The following is a 15685-nucleotide window of genomic DNA, read 5'->3' on the forward strand; positions in this document are numbered from 1 at the left end:
AATGCAATGTTTGTCAGGTTTTTTGGGGGGGGGGAGATAAAATTCTATTTTCATTTAACACTGCTAACTTTTTTTCATTTTGTGTAAATTGTCTGCTATGTTGAGCAAAGCAAAAACGTTGACAGAAATTCATTTGCTTTGGGGTTTTTCAGAAGCAAAATATTAATAACTGGAACATGAATGTGGCATCTTGGAGAAGAGAAAGGGAGAAGAATGAGGAAATATCTGGTTTATGGGCTTTCTGGAACCTTCTTCAGGTCTGGAAAATATGAGCTGTGTCCCAAGACAAAAGGCCTTAAAGATGGGATTCTTTTATGTTCTCTACGCTTTAAAAATAAATAAAGACACTCTATCAAAGGAATTTATTGCCATATGACATAAGATATATCTGTATGGCAGCACTCGGTGATATTGCTTTATTGCTGTAGTGTTAAACCAGGAGTCTAGGAAGAGTGACTCAAAATAAATCCGTCAGGTTGAACTTAATGATCTTATAGGATTAGGCCGACTCACGGAGGTCTTGCCTATCCATGTGTATTAGCTGTTTCAGTTGAATCTCTGCGTTAGATGAACTATATTTCTGATGCCCAGATGCTGGGGAGAAACAACAGAAAATGATTGCTGCTCATGCCTTCTTTGAGAGCTTCCAGGGACATCTCACTGGTCAGTCTTAGAAACTAAGGATGCAGAACTCTTTGCACTGAACACACCGCTTTTGACAGCCGCTCATAAGCTGAGCCTCAGATCGTCTTGTCTCACAGCTCTTTCGACTCATAAAGTAGCTGTGGCGGTGGAGCTGTGTATTATTTTGCCTTGTGACAGCTTTTGCAGCTGGTCAGTAGATAGGGTTCGGCAAACTCCCGGGGGTTTGCCCCATTACCCCCCTGATCTGCCACTGATCAGCGGGAGGTGACAAGCCCCCCAGAGGTTGCCTGCCACCAGCAGGCACTGAAGTGACATTGTAGTGTCAACCATAGGCATGCTCCCATGCTTCTCAGGGGCCAATTTTGGCCCCAAATGGGCCAGAATTAACCCCACATGAAGCATGGGAGAGTGCCAGTGGCCGGTGTGATGATGTCACTTCCCAGAAGTGACATAAATGCACAAGTGCCGGGAGCGCGTGCACACTTTGTGCAAGTGTAAAAAGGATCATAGGTGAGGCACAGGGTAAGGCTGGGCCCCCCTCCCACCGGGAGGGTAAGGAGACCTAGCAACCCTATCAGTAGATGAAATCAGTTTTCCCCCAGGGTCAGAGATGGCAGGGCCAGGTGGCTAATCAATGCCATGAGTGTGTGTGGGAAACTACAATGCCCATGAGGCTGTGCAAAAACACTCATCTGGAAACTGCTGCAGATCCAAACAGTTTGCCCACCTCTAATGCTGATCAGAGCAACAGGAATGTGCATTATGCGATTAAGACCCTGGCGGGGGTGTGTGTGCGTGTGTGTGTGCATGCACATTTATTGATACATGACTTTTTTGTTTATCCTTCAGCTAAACAACTGGCAGTGGAGCATGTCAACATGGCAGCAGTGAGTGAGAATGCTAATGGATACAGTTTACATGCAGAAAGTAATCCAGTGAACAGGTCTGAGCTGGTCCCAAGCAACCTGAACTGTGCACTAAACAATCGGATTGCTGTTCGTAGTTGGTGAGCAGGTGGTTGTCAAACTGGCAAGCGTTCAAGTGCCCAGGCTGGAAACAGGAGGCTGGGCTAGCAGGACCCTTGTTCTGATGATCCAGCATGAACTTTAGTCATCATCTGTCCCTGTGCTGATGTGCTGTAACAAGATTTCCTTTTGATGGAAGTGTCCACAGAAGGTCTATCCCAGCATCCATCGTGAGCTCTACATGAGTTTTGTTCCAGCTTCCCTATTCCAAGCTGGGCCCTTCACTCATGCACATGATATGCCATTCCCCAAACTCTTCAGAGTACCCCAAGGTTCTTTTAAAACATTATACGGCAGGAAAATCAGGCTTACCATTTAGTGCATGATCCACAAAGAGGACTGCAGCTAACCCTTGTCTTCTGATGACTGCATTTGTGTGATATTTTCCTTTGCCAACATGTTTGCTACATTCATGTTTTATATTTTTAGCTTATGTTTTTATAAGGTGGTGATTTATGAAGTCACCCTTAGATGTGACCTGAGGAGCAGTAGTTGTTTAAAAAAATGCCAAACAGGAAAGACTTCTGCAAACACCAAAGAGTTTGCATGCACTGGACAAGGAATGAGGTGGAAATCCCAGTTGAATGAGCTGCCCATTCATCTCGTTTTCATGCCACACACCTCCCTGTGTTCAGAGTTGAGTGCATAAACATGCACCAAAGCACTTTTACAAAGCTAAAATCCTGCTGATTGGCTGTTTAGGGAAAGATGCAGTTGGAGTCACTCCTAATCCCATCAAGGGTTGGGATTTCAGCTGTTTGAAAGACTCCATGTGTGCAGCAGCATCTGCTCTGCTGGAGCTCCATCAGATCAGATACTTTGTGCAGATGTAACTTTTGGTGTTGCTGTTTCATATGATTTTCAACCAGATAGTCACAGGCTCTGCCTGAATAAAAGGGTTGCAGCAAAGGGAACTCCCATTCCTCAACAAGCAGTTGCAACCTGAACACAAATGTGAACGCCCAATTACAAACTTTGCAAACTTCTTATTTCCCCCCTAGCTTTAGGAAGCAGGGCAAGCTATATAAGTCACTAATTGCACTCACTTACTGGGGCTGTAACCGAGCGGTAGAGTATCTGCTTTGTTTTTAGACGATTCCAAATTCAAGCCCCCAAATCTTTACTTCAAAGGATCAAGTCGTAGATGATGTCAAAGACTTCTACTCGAGACCTTGGAGAGCCGCTATTTAATTTTTATTTATTTTGTTCAATTTATAGTCTGCTCTCCCCACAAGCGGGCTCAGAGCGGATCACAGATGGTAATAAAGATAATAAAAACAAAGTAGCATAAATTAAATTAAAATGTATCAGTAAGTACAATAAAATCTATATAAGACAGTCATGCCCATACTGCACATCCACCAAACGTTAAAACAGATTCGAGGGGCAGGGTGGCCAGTTATCAGGTGAAAACAGTCTGGGGGGTAACACTTCCCCCCTTAGAGGAGGCCAGTTTTTCGGCCCGCCTGCCTCAATCCCCATATGCCTGGTAGAACATCTCTGTCTCGCAGACTCGATGGAATGATAATAAATCTCGCTGGGCCTGGGTTTCCACTAGAGATGGGCGCGAACAGCAATACGAACTAAAAAAAACCACAAACAGCTCAATCAGCTGTTCATGAACAAGCTGTTCGTGAGGCCCCATTCTAAACGAACAGGTGGTCGTTGCAAGCCTTGTTTGTTGCTGTTAGTCAAGCCAGACAATCTGGCACCTGCAATCAATTCCCATGGCAACCGGAGGCAGGGACTGCCTGAACTCTCTCTGAACTCCTGCTGTTGCCCTGGAAACCCCAATCTAAGCCCAATTTAGCTTGATAGGCAGGTCTTCCTTTCAAGTGTGGAGCTCCAAATTTGTTACAAGGAAGCAAAGAGCAGGGGGAGGGGGGCTCCCAGCTCTGGTTTTGTAGACAGTGAGGGAAAGACAGTTGCTGTTGGCATTTTGAGAGAGAGACAGGGAGAGTGCATTGGAGCTTGACTTTTCTTTGTGTGTGGTGGGATAGGGATCTACCCCTTCAGGTACCAGGGCTGCTGCCAGGCTCTGGGGCCAAGCTATTATTTATTATTGGTACATTTCCTGCTGCCTGCTTAGGTAGGATTTCTGGGAGTGGTGTGGTAGGGATCTTGATGGCTGGAGGAGAGCCTGCTGGCCCCCACGAACAAAGAACATGTTCGTGACAGGATCATGTTCGTCAGTGTTCGTTGTTCATGGCAATGAACAATGAACACCATGTTCGGGTTTTTTTTCTGTTCGTGCCCATGTCTAGTTTCCACAGAGAGTTCCACTGGGTTGGAGCCAGGCCCTAAAAAGCCTGGCTTTTTGTCAAGGCAAGGCAAACCTCCCTAGGGCCAGGGACCACCAGTAGATGTTTATCTGCTGAACAGAGCAGTTTCCAAAGCAGTTATAAAATAACAATAATATTAATATTAATATTAATATTAATAATAAATTTATAATAAATATAAATTATTTGATTATTTTTTGTTTATATTGCCTCTTTTGGCTGTTAGTAGCTATGTTGCTCATGGGTATAGACGCCCCGGTCTTCTTGATTCAAAGGGAAGTAGAAGGCAACTTCTTATGTTCATGCGTTGAAAGTCCAACTCTGTTCCTCCCTCACCTCATCTTTAGATCTTGAGAGTTCCCTGCCCAGATGTTTGCAAACTTGCCTCCCAAACTATATGGGCCAGTAACTTGCTTTTTTAAAACAATGGCACTCTCAGGATGCTGGGTCATGCACCAGATTCAAATGACAGAATCCAAATAAGTCTCTGAATAGCAGTCCCTGATGGGAGGGGCAAAACAGGAGGTCTGTTGCCTTCCGAACGCATTAAGCAGCCCAGTTATGGAAACAGGATGTTGAACTTTTGACCTGATGCAACAGGGCTCTTCCGATGGTCTCTTACCACACTCGTGTGGAATATATACAGTACTGGTATTACTTTCACTGGGGAAGCCACAAGAAGCAAAATGCCTGGAGTAATATTTTGTGTTGGTTATGTCCATTTATTCCTCAAATCTTCCTGTTGAGAAAGCTGCCTCCCAGATCCGCGCCCCTCCCCCCAAAGTAGAAGGATATGTCCTGTGGTTTGTGGTCTTGTACACCGAGCATTAGGGCAATGGCAGAATCTAATTCTGTGAAGTATCAATTCAGAACCCGGCGAAGTTGATGATCAACTTGGACAGTCAGGAGGATGGAGGGTGATGTCAGGAACATCTGGGTTCAAATCCCCACTTGGCAATAAAGTTTAGTGGGTAACCTTTTTTCTCTAACTTACTTGTCCAGGGTTGTTGGGAGGATAAATGGGAAGAATAAATTCATGGAATTTGCTGTTGCAAGCTGTGGTGATAGCTACTCGTTTATTTGGCTTCAAAAAGGAACTAGCCAGACTTACAGAGGATAGTTCTACCAAGCATTTATAGTGAAATGAAGCCTCCAGGTTCAGAGGCAGCATACCTCCTAATGGTGGTGGAGAGCGCTGACTTCTGGAGACTCTTGCTAGTTTTCAAGGCAAGAGATTAACAGAAGTGGTTTTCCAATGTCTGCCTCTGCAACCCTGGTCTTCCTTGGAGGTCTCCCATCCAATTACTCACCAAGGCTGACCCGGCTTAGCTTCTGAGATCTGATGAGATTGGGTTTGCCTGGGCTATCCAGGTCAGAGTATACCTCTTAATACCAGTTGCTAATAGGAAAGGTCCGTTGCTGTCATGCCATTCTTGGGAGCTTCCAAGGAGTATCTGATTAGCCATTCTGGGAAACAAGATGCTGCACTACAAGGATGTTCAGTTTAATCCAGCAGGGCTTGTCTTACATTCGCTACAACGGCCTTTGGAGTCGAGAGAAAATGTTGCACTGAGTGACAAGTATCAAAGTGACTGAGGGTATGATTGACATCTGGGGCAGTTGCTTAAATTTCATCCGTCATATAAATGTCCTTAGGGTACGTCTTCACTAGACTTTTTACCTCCACTTAATTGACTGCCGAATAGCTCAGACGTTCCTTAAATATTTGAGCCAGGATACAAAACACTTTATGATTCACCCTGGGGATGAGCCTGGAGCAAACATTTGAGTAATCACCAGACCAGCCTTTACAAAGGGCAAATCTACTTAGCAACTGGTTAACCTGAGGCCAAACTGAAACGCAGACTCCCTTAGATTTATGCTGTTCACAGGATGAGAATATGGAGGAAGGTGTCAGACGTATGAATGGGAGCCAACCCACTTGTTGATTTATCCCTCTCTTTGCACATCCACTTGGCTCCCTTATGTGATAAGACCATAACTTTGACACCTGCATACAAAGGCTGGATTTGCACTCGTAAATTACATCAGATTTTAAACACAGATATTCATCACTGTGAGGGCTCTGCCACTTAGTAGCATTTACAATTAAAAAGTGAGTCACACTTATTGGCAATCTCTTGACCACTGATTTAACGGGCTGAACTCCGGGGAAGGTAACTGTCTAAACCCCATCCCAGCATCATTCCAGAATATGTCTGCTTTCTGTTCTCCATCTATAAGGTTGATTCTTCTGAATTGAGGGGGGGTACTTCAGCATTAAGAGCAAAACTTTCCCTGTACCTTGACGCTGGGTCTCATTTGCAGGGATTCTATCACATTTTAATCCTACCCTTCTCCAAGGATGCAGAATACATTATTCTCCCCACCTCAATTTATCCTCATAGCAGCCCTGTAATGTAGGATGGCAGTGGAGAGTGCCATCAAGTCATTGCTGACTTAGGGTGAGCCCTGCTGGAGTTTTCAAGGCAAGAGATTTGGAGAGGTGGTGTGACATTGCCTGCCTCTGCAACCCTGGTCTTTGTTGGAGGTCTCCCATCAAATTACTAATCAAGGCCGACCCTGCTTATCTGAGATCTCATAAGATCAGGCTCACCTGAACTATCCAGGTCAGGGCATAAGGTAGGATAGGCTGAGAGAATATGACTGGCTCAGGGTCACCACATGAGCTTCATGACTGCATAGAGACTTGAACTTGAATTGCCCTGATCCTAGTCTAACACTCTAACCACTACATTACACCAGCGGGGGTGGGGGGTTACACTCGCATGACTCCTTGGACATATAAGCCCTCCCTCAGCACACAACCCTTCCAGTTGCTTGTACAAATAAAACTGCTTTATACTAAATTAGGCCATTGATTCATTCTCCTCATTGACTGTCCAGATGCTTTTCACTATCAGCATGAGCCAAGCACCTTTTGAATGCAAAGCATGCACTCCGTGAATGAACTATAAGCACTGTCCAGCATGATACATGAAACCGCCATGACGCATGCCTTGTATCGAGTCAGACTTAGGATCCACCTAGTCCATTGTCGTCTTTGGATGGAAGCATTCCCCAAGCTCTTTTCTGTGGTGGTTTATGCCAAATTTAGTCCACCCTGGGTCTCAGTGAGAAAGGCAGAGTATCCTACTATATAAAAGGCAAACTATATTCCAGACAACTCTCCTCCTACCCTGGTGTGCCTCCAGACGGCACTGCCATGGAGGGAAGCCAAGGCTAGGATCATGCACGGAGCAGATGGCAATGCCTTCCCCCAACCTTCACCCAGCTGGGATCAGGAGCAGAGCAAGTGGCAATGCCCGCCCCCCACCATCACCCAGCTTGGATCAGGAGTGAAACAGGTGGCAATGCCCTTTCCCTCCTTCACCCAGCTGGGATCAGGAGTGGAACAAGTGGCAATGTCCACCCCCCACCTTCACCTGGCTGGGATCAGATGCGAAGCAGTTGGCAATGCCCGCCCTCCCTTCACCCACCTAGGATTAGGAGTGGAACAGGTAGCAATGCCTGCCCTCCCTTCACCCGCCCATGATCAGGAGTGGATCAGGTGGCAATACCCGTGCCCCTTTCACCCGGCTGAAATCAGGCAAGGAGCAGGAGGCAATGCCTGCCTCACTTCATCGGGCTGGGATCAGTAGCGGAGCAGATGGCAATGCTTACCCCCCCTTCACCTGGCCAGAATCAGGTGTGGAGTAGACGGCAATGCCTGCCCTCTCTTCACCCGCCCGGGATCAGGAAAGGAGCAGTTGGCAATGCCCGCACCCCTTTCATCTGGCTGAAATCAGGCGCGGAGCAGGTGGCAATGCCTGCCTCTCTTCACCCAGCTGGGATCAGTAGTGGAGCAGATGGAAATGCCCACCCCCCCTCACCCAGCCAAGATCAGTCACGGAGCAGGAGGCAATGCCTGTCTGTCCACCCTCCCCTTTCTAGAGCCCTTTGTATTTTTTCCCACAACAAACTTTGTTACTTGTAAATAAATAAATAAATAAATAAATAAATAAATAAATAAATAAATAAATAATGCTTATGCTCTGGGTTTTCATTGGCAGGTTTTTAGTGGTTGTTAATTTTGATGGTTTTATGTTTGATGGTTTTAATCTTTTATGCTGTGAGCTGCCTCAAGCAGGTCTCTGAATAGGTGGAGTACAAATATTTAAAATAAAACAAATAACCATTTCTGTGATTATCAGTGTGGGGGCACATGACGACTTTTGCCCCCTTTGCCAATCCAAAACTCTCAGAGGGGCCTAGTTGTCATTTTGGTTCCAATGCCTGGAACCCCGAGAAGGCTTTCATAAGCCTGGCAAAGCAGCCAGAAAATGCTTCTTAGGTCTCAAGGTTGTCTCACTCATAAATAAAGACTACTGATTAGAACTACTGATTACAACTTTATTAATTAACAATTATTATTATTAAAAAGCCAGCACAATCTCAGCAGATCATTTAGTATTGAAAACAATAAAGCTAGCTGTCTAGATAACACAGTCAATACCTGGAGCTTCACTGGTAGTTTAGTCCAAAGCACACAGCAGTTACTTGAGCAGTAGAACCATCATACAGGCCAGCAGGATACATCAATTGGTAGAGAGGCAAGCAGTATCCCATAGAACAATAAATGAAAGAATTCATGGGTATAAAAATACATCCTGGCTCTGGCTTAGTTATAGGTTTTAGTTTGCTCTACCAGATGACCTGCGTGAACCAATGAAATGCCCTGCTTCTGGGAGTCTTCCAGAAGTCCCACATCACTGCTCCTTTCCCCTCCCAACTCAAAAATCAATTACCATTGTTCTTCTAGGTGTATGACCTTGAGAAGATAACAAGAGCATTTCAGACCAGATGCTTCTCAACAAGACACTTGAGCACTTAGTTCTCAAATTAACCCTTTGGTGGAATAGGGCTATATTGCATCGCAGTCCTTTTTATTCTTTTGGCCTTCCACTCCTCTCAAGGTAACAAGAGAGGAGTTTCCTCAGCATTACAACCCACAATCTTTTTCACCAGAATTACAAGGAATTGAACCCTGGACAATCTAGCAACACAAACTATGTGCTTTACCACTGAGACATGAGCTCAAAATTGTCTAAAATGGGCCAATTACATTGTCCGTGTCCCCTACCATCTCCTATCTGCGTCCCACAGTTTCAAATTAGCAAATGGATTCCAGCTCAACCATTTGACTGTAGTTTTTGGTACGATCATTTTTCCTTTCCTGAGTAAGAGGCCAGCCTTAACTAAGCCCAGTTTCTGTTTAGATGGATCAGAACTAAGGTTGTCAAGTCCCTGACTCCCCCGGCAGGAGATTGGGAGCCCGGCACCTACCTCACTGCACCCCTAGTCCTGGTGTTGTATGTGTGTGCAGCTCACACACATGCTCCCGGCTTGCACAATGAACTCAATTCCTGGAAGTGACATCATCTTGCAGGTCAAAGGGTGGCTGGGGAGCACTCCCATGCTCATCAAGGGGCTGGATCAGCCAGCTGCAGGGCACGATTTGGCGCAAAATGGGCCCCCTGTGGTGTGCGTTTCGGCCCAAATCGGGCCACTGTGGGAGCGGGAGCATGTTGCGCCACCTAGGGGTGCACCGTGCCACCCAGGGGCTGCCCTGAGGAGTGCACCCCTTCCAACCAAGTAAGTGGGTGCAGGGGGGAAGGGCGGAAGCAGAGGATCCCCTGCCCCAGGTGGGAGAATGGCACCCCTAATCAGGACTGTACAATTAACCTTCAGAATTAACCAGAGGACTTCTCTATGGAGTAGCTTTGATTAAACCTTATTTGGGATTCCCCCCCAACCATTTATTTCTTTATTACCTCCATTGTCAAGTTCCTGGGAAATGTGCGCCTTTTATTGGCTTGTACATTTTATGGCATGTGAAAGAATCATCTTCGATCTTTCACAGCTTCCAGTTTTATTATTATGGCAAAGCCTGTTTATTGCCTTTTAGCATATTTCTCCAAGTGAGAAGTGGGTGGGAGCTTTAACTCACCCGAACCTTCCATCTCTCTCCTTTTCTCACACTTTAATATAACCTTACGGTATAATTGGTCTTTAAGTCCAGTTTATTATTGGTGAGCCGTTATGATAAAAATCTCAGCAGGCCACAAAGCAGCTGGAAACAACAATTTCAGGATCAATATCAGGAGGCAGATTGAACAGGCCATCAGGAAAAATACGGCTCTGCTTCAAAGAAAGGAAATTGTCCTTTAGTACCAAGGTCTGTGTGTGCCTAATTACTGAATTCTGATCCTTTGTGTATGGGGGTGTGGCAGGGTGGGTGGGAGATCGAGCCTTCCTTGGCTCAAGGACACTTGCTGGGGCATCTTCCTGCCCACCTTCAAATATAAACATATATCCTGCCAGTCTTGTCAGGTGCCTGCTTATGGCGGGCAATCTCCCAGCAATTGGGGCCCCTGCCCACTGATTACCAGCTGATCTGCAGGAGAAGGCAGGTCAGGAAAATGGAGGGGCATGTGTCAGTCATTCCCACGCAATGATGTCACTTCCAGCACTACCCAGAAGTGATGGAATCATGCTGGGACAAATTCTTTAACCATCGGACAAAAACAGTGAAAATGCTAAATTTTTCGACGATGGTTAAAGAATTAGCCTTTGTGCAACACTATGCTTGGAAGTGCTAGTATGTATGTATGTATGTATGTATGTATGTATGTATGTATGTATGTATGTATGTATTTATTTATTTATTTATTTATTTATTTATAGTCTGCTCTCCCTGCAAGCAGACTCAGAGAGGATTCATAACATATAAATACAGACAATAAAAACACATAATAAAACAATGGTGGCAATCGTACGATTAAAATACTGCACTATTATCGCATTGCCGGGTGAAGCCCTGGTACCTGAGCAAAAAAATCATTAAGTTTTGGCCCACATACCAGAGCAGTTCCGGCAGGCTAGTAACGTGATTATGTCACTCTCCCCCCACCCATTATCTAGGGTTCCCAGGTGCCCACTACTGTCAGGCAAACTTCCAGAGGTTTGCCTGGCAATTGTTGCAAGGTGGCAAGCCACTCAGTGACCACCTGCCACCAGCAAGCAACTTGAGCAGACGAGCAGCACTCGCACTCCAGCCTGGGCACGATGGTGTCACTTCTGGAAGTCATAGCAGCCCACGGGAGTGCTCCCACGCTTTGCGCGGTGCCCATTCTTAAAGAATCAGCCCCATGCAAAACCCAGGAGCGCTGGCAGCGCAATGACATCACTTCCAGAAGTGATGTTGTCATGTGCCGTTGGAGCAGGAAAACAGGTATGCCTAATTCCAGCCTTTAGGCAGTCTAGCTGCCTGTTTTGCTTTATCAGCGGTAATGCCAGGGAGGTGAGGATCAAATGTGTTCCTCTGGCTCCCGCCAGGGTCCCAATGTTATTTCTCGGGGCCTAGCAGAACCTTGTCACAGCCTCCCTCAAACTCCCATCCAATACATGCAAAAAGAGGGGGGAAATGCAATTTTTTTTCTGAAATGTTATAAATCCATCATTCAAGTGGTAACCTGTGAGAAGCCTTGGGGGAAGGAATACCAATTTCCCCCACTGCCCCTCTCTCCCCATGTTGCTGGTGGCCTACATCCTCAAAGCTGGGTGCCATTTTAGGTTGCTCGTGCATCCCTTAGCTATTACTTTTTAGGATTGGCTTGCAGCCCTCCTGGAGTCACACCACTACCAATGTGTATTAGTTTCCCCACATGCTCACAAACACACACACTGGGGCACTGCCTTTGGCCTACAGGGTAGGACTCACTATAGTTGGCTACCTTTCAAACACTATCCTAGCCCCCATCCTAGCACAAGGAACTCTGGGTTCCTCTGTGTGTGTGTGCACGTGTGTGTGTGTGTGTGTGTGTGTGTGTAAAACACAGAATATTATGCCATTTATAAATCAGCAAACATGCACACAATTGAACTGCTGACTTCATTACAGCTTCTCATATTTAAAAATATAAATAACAACCGAGAACTTTATTCTGCTTTTGGAAGGAAGCCGTGCTTTGTTCAAAATATTCCAGAAATGTGGACCATACCCTTTCAAAGAAACCCAGCCGCCCCTTATCTAGGAAACACAGTTTTTTTTCCCGTGTGTTGTTAAAATACATAATCCCACAATCCAGTCATAAATATCTGGAGGGACTTGGCTTTCCACTTTCTTCAAACAGATCTTTTTGCAGCTAAAAAAAAACCCCTTCCTAGCCAGACTTGGTCTTATTCTGAGCCCTGAACTGCTCGAAAAGCATTAAAATGTAAATGTGACTGTAGAAATTTTGACTGTGTCCAAGACTGTATTCAAACAATTCCAACCTCTTGGCCCAAATGGGCAGCCCCCAAAGACGCAATAATTATTCTTGTTATGGTATTAGCATGTTGTTGTTGTTGTTGTTGTTGTTGTTGTTGTTGTTGTTGTTGTTTAAACATCTCTACCCCACCTCTCCTATGTTAAAAGCAGCTTCCAGCATGTTAAAACAATAAAATACTACAAAAGTACCCCCAATTCCTAAAACTATGGCCAGTATCTTGCCCGGAAACTGCTGCCAAAGAGCAATTTGCAGTAAAATTTATATTTAAAAGCATTTTGGAAAAGAGAGGACTTGCATTGTTTTCAACAGCAAACAGGATAAGGGCAATGCAGATGTTCTCTTACCTGTGGTTCCAGAGGCTAGGTTCTTGGGAGGCTTCTATCAATGAGGCTGAACCCTGCATTTATTCTCTGGTTTATTCTATGATGAATGTGGGAACAGACTTGTGACTTGTGACTCAACAGCACCTAAATGTGCCTTTCCCAATCAGTGACCCTGGTGGGCATTAGGGTTACCAAGTTGAGCCTCGCAGCCAGCGGGAGGGTTGGAGGAGGGGACATAGGGGTGATGTCAACTGTGTCTCATAAATCACTTTTGAGGAAAACCTGGAACTGACATAGGGTAGCTCTAGGAATTTCTAAAAATTCTATGATAAAACCTCATGTATCACCAGCCAGCTGATTGTCAGAGAAAGAGCTACCCTCCTTCAATCATACTCCTCCAGGCAAACCACATGCTCCACTTGGGACTCAAGGAAGTCTGCGGTAGGTGAGGAGCCCTCTCCCAAATGGCCATGACAGCTTTATTAAAGGCCCATTATCTACCCCAGTCAAGCAGAAATGGCACATGGAAGGCACATCTGGAAAAAGCTGCTGGGCAGAAATGGGCAAGTGGCATGAGAATTCTATATCCTTGTCTTGAACACGAGATCAAGGCACTCTGACTACAGAAAAGCACAGATACAATCACACTTGTGGCGCAAGAGTACAAACTAGTGGACAGTGCGAGGTGTATTTTGGCCCCTAGAGAGAGGGTCCCTGCAGCGAGAAGTTCTGACATCTTTGAGGGTGGGGGAGAATAGACTGTCTACAGCCTATGTTCATGCTAATGCATGAATAGGAGGCTATAGTATGAAAATAGAATAAATGACACAAGGACTAGGGATCATGAAAATTCTCATTTTGAGTTCTGGTCTTATTTTAAAAAGGGAATTGGAATTATGGTTGTTGTGGGTTTTCCGGGCTGTATTGCCGTGGTCTTGGCATTGTAGTTCCTAACGTTTCGTCAGCAGCTGTGGCTGGCATCTTCAGAGGTGTAGCACCAAAAGACAGAGATCTCATCGTTCTCTGGCCGTGAAAGCCTTCGACAATACATGGAATTGGAATTCTCTGTTTTTCTTGTATTTTTTATTTTGCAGATAGCATGGTGCATGCACATTTCCCCACAACTTTCAGATCTTTCTATTCATTCATGGTGTTTTTTTTTTCTCTTCTATTGTATGGTTTGATATCAAACCACACACACACACAAAAGCAATCTCAAGGGACTGCCATGAGACTCTTTTGGTGCAGTGTTTCATTAATGCATGGAAGGTATGCATGAGCACCAGAAAAATGTCACACTATTTGCAGCATCAAACAATATCACACAATGTTTTGCAGGGTTTCATCAATGCACACATGCACATCATTAAACCAAGGAGGGGAAAGGAGAAAAGGTACATATAGAACCTGAAAGCTGAAAAACGCTGTACATCTACCAGTTCTGGAGTTCATTTTAGAAATTCTTCTAGTTAACCAAAAATTAAGGAAGAGGAGAAAGCAGAGAAGAGAGAACTTCCAACAGCTCAAAAGTCATGGCAGAGGAGAGATCCATTTACCCCTAACTAGTGCGTGGGTATCAACAAAACGTTTTCATTACTATGGTTGGTGTTAATTGTGCATTGTTTTGGCTTAGCCCTTGTTAAGATCTCAGCTACACAACAAACCTACAGTTTAGCTAAACCCAGTTTCTGTAGACTGTTCATAGGGAAATAGACAAACAGAGTGGATGGAGATACTGTCTTAAATTAGCATATTTTTCTGTAATTACTAAATTAAGGATCAACTCCAAACCCACTTCATACTGTCAGACTATGGATGACAGGATACTGCAGACAGACCTCTGGCCTATTTGCAGTAAGACACCATTACTTAGTCAAATGGATTTTATTCAGAAATCAGTTCATTTCAATATACAGTTCCATAGGTCTACTTGGGAGTAATATAAACGTCTAAGCAGCTTGACTAGAGATTGACCAGAATGACGACAAGAGAAACAGTTCTTTTCTAGTTCACTCTTCTCCTCCCCCTCCCAGTTATCAACAAAGTTCCCCGCTCTTTCTCTGTGAGAACATTTTACATATTTGTGCTATCATGCTTCGTTGCCAAGGAGAAAGACATATCAAAGCCTGAGCAGAAGCCCAAGGTCATAACAGTAGAGTCCAGTAGATAGCCACCTGTAGAGCTTGAGAAACAGTTATAACACTAACAAAGAGCAAATCAAAGTACAACAAGATTCTGGTTACAAATACTGGCATTGAGCATCCAGCATCAAGCACTGAGCAGTAGAATCAAAATTGGCATGGGTGGCTGGGCAAAGACATACATGACACATACCCTGGTTTCACATGCCAGTTTCTGGCTGATCCTTCGTCATAGACCCTGATATAGCACTTAACCATGTCTAAGGGAAATGTTATGTCTGCACAGAACCTGCTTGAAGGCTTGTTGTATTCCTTCCTGTGACAGCTAAACATCCAACCTCAGCCCCAATTTCCCCACCCTCAAGAAACTGAGAAGTGTGGGGAAATATGGCCAGATATGGCCTCCATAGTGACACTCTAGGAATTTCTTCATGTCTCTATGGTCTTTACCATAGAGATTAGGGGAAAGTTCACAAGTATCACCTGGAGTGACACTCCTCAAATTCCTTCCTCCCCAGGCACTGCCCTCAGAATGTACCAGCATTTGCCGAAGTAGTACTAGCAACCCTACCTGTTTGAGACATTTTGGATGCAGGAAACTTCCACCATAATGTACTTTTTTCTAGAATAAGCCAGTCAAATGATTACATTTTAACTGGTGCAGCCTTCACTGGAGAAGATCTATCCAGTTCATTCACAGTCACTGTTCATTTTCTTAAAATATACACTAATTCACTGTCAGAAGTATATACCTCTCAGTCTTTTTCCCCCCATCTGGGAACAAAGAGAGTTTAAATTATGCTGTCAAACGCACTGAAAAAATGCTATATTATCTTGACATAAGTGACTTAATTAATCTAGCTCATTTCACAACTGCATTAATCATCCTTTTAAGCACTTTATTAGGACCAAAAAAAAGAGGAAATGTCTCTTTGG

Source organism: Eublepharis macularius, chromosome 11 (genome assembly GCF_028583425.1).
Source record: "Eublepharis macularius isolate TG4126 chromosome 11, MPM_Emac_v1.0, whole genome shotgun sequence".
In the NCBI taxonomy this organism is placed as follows: Eukaryota; Metazoa; Chordata; class Lepidosauria; order Squamata; family Eublepharidae; genus Eublepharis; species Eublepharis macularius.